Genomic DNA, 4,195 nt, shown 5'->3' with positions numbered 1-4,195 from the left:
CAGTTGAGTTCTCTAATGACGTGGTTTTGAATCTTGGAAACTTGCAGTTCTATTTGTGATTGTTTATAGACTAACAGTGAATGTTTAGACAAGCCCTCATAACCTTAACTTTTGAAATCATACTTGGAACAAAGGAACCAACGGTGCAAGCACAATTATTGCTTTACACTTTTTCAATTCTACAACACTCACTTGCAAATACACGACATGCTTTTTCTTCTGTTGGACACTTCGTTCAAGACTTTAATGTTGCAACCATTGGGGTTCACACTATCTTACACACTATTTATTCACACTTCTTTTTTGAATGCACAACACACCTGAAATTTGGCACCACCCCTTCTCTCTCTCACACACACACACACACACACACACACCTGAAGATACTTCTGCAGAAATTGAACACCAATCAGTCTCAGCCTTAGTGCTACAGACAGACCTCAAGGTTATCTGGCCACATCACCTCATCCACACCACATGCAATATTATCCCTGGCCAGGCAATGCATGTCATATTTGTTCCTGTACTGACCACCCTCCTTCAGTGTCTCCACATGCCTCTTCCATGACTTGCAGAAGAGGCCTGCGGGCATGTGGTTGGTGGTCGTATACTTTCCAAACACCAAGCTGAAGAAGAATTCCTCAATAGGACTGAGGAAAGGAGAGTCAGAGGGCAGGTGAAGAACAGTGAAGTTGTTGTAATAATAATAATAATACATTTTATTTAAAGGCGCCTTTCTTGGCACTCAAGGACACCGTACAGAGTTACACAAATTGACATTAAAAACACATTAAAAAGAAGCAACAATAAAAATGAAATGTAAAAATAAAGACAATACAAAAGTGACAGAGCAATTGGCATCAGATGGAAAAGGCAGTTTTAAACAGATGTGTTTTGAGCTGTGATTTGAAATGGCGGAATGAATCGATATTTCTGAGTTGGGGTGGTAGTGGATTCCAGAGACGGGGAGCAGAGCGGCTGAATGCTCTACTCCCCGTGGTGGTTGTGGTTGATGAACCAGAGGAAACTAACATTAATCCAGATGACAACAAACCTGAGCTGCTCCAGTCCATCCTGTACCACTACATTATGTAGTGCAGTTACAGTATGTGTGCCGTACTGTAGGGCCTTAGGGTGGCATGGTGATGGAGGACTCCTTGCAGACTAACAGTGGAACACAAGGTGATATTTCTAGAGTCTGAGTCCATTCATTCCAATGGGCGAAGTGAACGAGATCACAGATTATCACAGATTCTTTAGCTCCATAGTCACCTAAATAAATATTGGACCCAGTTTTCACAAGCCACATGTCTTCAGAACATTCTGATATCAAAATGACCTTTTTCAGATCAACAGATCTGGAGAAAATTTACTTTATTGGAGACCTGCCTCTGTCTCAGCGCCATATTCTCACGAGATCTGTCAACTGCCGACATCGTTTGCCGACCGACAACCAGATGTTTAGATGGACCAGAGTTATTTTTGGATCGACTTACTTATACGTCATACCATGGATTAAACTTTAAAACTTAAATAAAATTTGTTTCATTGCTTAACAGTTGCTAAAACAGAGTGTTAGCCTATTAACCTGACATGACTGCGCTGATCAGATCTCGCTAGTAGATAAAAAACAGCGGCAAAAAGGCGCAAATTTGTCCGTGTTGTATCCTCTATTGGTATATTGTTTTGGCAGGGACGAGTAATCCATCAGTTAGTGTTAAAAATGCCCGAGCCTTGTGCAACAACAGGCTGCAATAACAAGAAAAAACAGATCTGTCTTTTCTTTCCCAAAGGATGCAGTGAGGTGAGTCTAAACAGGGAGAGATTTTAATATTAACTACTGTCACATTTCATGCCAGTTGCCTTCGCTCGAGGGAGGGGTTGATGGACAAGACCCACTTAGGAAACCGGAACTGTGTCCCACTTCATACCATTGGCGCTGCCTGTAATGTGGCATCTTCTGTATAGAGGATCTTTGATACGTCCTTGTAGCTTGTGTATTAGTTTGTTTTTTTTTATTGGTTGGCGTCTTTGGTCTGCATTGTTGTTTCATCCAACGTTGAAGACAACTTTTTGTTACAGCGTACCAGACTGAAGTAGCCACGCTTTATCTAAACAGTCAGTAAAACATTTAATACAGCTCAAACCATGCTCCATTCCAGTTCTCCATAAATGATCAGATGTCAGATGATTGATGATCAGAGTCAGATATTATGTAGCAAAGTATGTCCTATTTGTAGAGGGGCTGGTGTTCTGTGCCATTAGATATTTCTTTAAACTCTTTTTAAAAACACTTTCACATGTAAAATGTGAAATATTCGATGGCAAATTATTCCATAATTTCATTCCTCTGTACATAACAGTACGCTGCTCACATTGGTTTTTGAGACTGGAAGTAAGAAACAACCCACTGCACAGTTTCTACATCAGTTGTGGTCTCTTTGCAGCATCACCCCACGTCTTGCAGTAGTTTTTAAAATCATGAAATTCCTTTTGAGTGAATTCTACACTAACCCTGAGGTCATGGAATTCTCTTAGCAGCTCCCCAGCTCTTTTGTTTGAGGAGTCAACAAGAATTTCAACACACAATATGAAGTCTATTGTTCTAAAAGAGTCTCATTGAAGTCCTTCACGCACCTGAGCCATAGAGACAGTGGTTGTTGGAACTTGCTTTAGATGATAGACATCACCGTGTAGCGACTGAGGGAGGACCGGACCCTCTGCTCAGCCTCCCTCAGTGTCAGGCCAGGATTTACGCCATGGTCCACCAAAGAGGTGGTGCGTGTGTGGAGCCCAGACTTTGAGCATATGCTCACTCACCTGTCACGCAAAGAGGCCATGTTCCCAATTATGCAGAACTTTTAGCCTTAATAAAAATGTCAAATGTAAATGCGTGATTTATATAAAAGCCCCCCCCAAAAAAAAATTAGCTTAAGAGACCAAAACAGTTTTTTGTACCAGGCTGTAAACATGTTCATGGGAGTCTATGGGGAGTGACTCACTGTTGGAGCCAGACTCTAGTGGTCATCAGAGGAACTGCAGATTTTGGTACTTCAGTGTTGGTTTCATTTTTCAGCTCCAGAGGTTGAGGCTTGGTCTGAACATCACAGACAATGAATCATGGGAGATTTGACACAGAAGAAGCTGTTGTAGCTCAGCAGCCTGCCTGTTGCCGGAGGTTGATCAAAGGAGGGGTTGGGGTGATGACAGCAAACACTGGGCCCCGCACAGCCTGGACTGGTGTTTGTGTGCATGTGTGTGTGTGTGTGTGTGTGTGTGTGAGTATGACATGTGTGACAGAGGGCAGGGATGTGTACACATCCTTTTATCATGGTGTCTGACAGTGAGTGCAGGTGGATGCATGCTGCGGTACAGCTGCAGCTGGCTTCCTGCCCCACACATCACACATCTGAGATTTATCCAGATCAGGGACGGTGTCTGACTAATGTGTGCAGTGAAACCCCCACATTCACAAGAGGACGCTGCCAGCTGGATGCAAAAGATGTGGAGGAGACACAGCAGATAGCTCACCAATCAGGGAGAGGGTGATTGGATGTGTACACCACATTAAGTGAGACCATACCAGTGAGCATGTTGCTTCCATCTGAAAGCAAGGACATGATTTTCCTTGACATGACTGTATCTGTGTGCTGTGCCCTGATTAATATGTTGTAATGAAACCATAAACCATGTGGACTGAATGTTGGTCAGATTAATATATTATCTGTACGTTTAAGTTGTATTGTATTGGTTTTCTGTGTTATTTCAGGAATCAGATATTTACCTTATGTAATGTTTCGCATTGTGATTGTCCATACTGTCTTATGCAATGTTTTTTTCTTCACGCACCTCCACACTCCACCAGCCCAGTCAGTCAGTTTTGCCTGCTCTCGATGAAACTGCCATCAGATTTTATATTGTCAACTGTGACCACACATCACTGTTTGAGATCAGGGCCCTACTAATGCTTCCTAAATCTCAACTTGTCACTTAGGGTGACCATGGTGCCGGCCCCTCTGCTGTGGAACAAACTCAGCATCTTCTTACAGATCTCCTCTTAAAGCGTATTATTATAGCTGTTTCTTTTTGTGTCTATATACATACTGTATGTCTACTTACTAATCTTGTATTAGGCCTGCTATAGGCTAACTATACTATACTTTTGCAGAATTATTGCTGACCCTAGGGGGGGTGG

This window comes from Seriola lalandi, unplaced genomic scaffold, assembly GCF_002814215.2.
Source record: "Seriola lalandi dorsalis isolate HSWRI2012SDOR001 ecotype SW California unplaced genomic scaffold, Sedor1 jcf7180002054583, whole genome shotgun sequence".
NCBI lineage: Eukaryota > Metazoa > Chordata > Actinopteri > Carangiformes > Carangidae > Seriola > Seriola lalandi.
The sequence above is the reverse complement of the archived record's forward strand: the minus strand, read 5'-3'. Positions refer to the sequence as shown.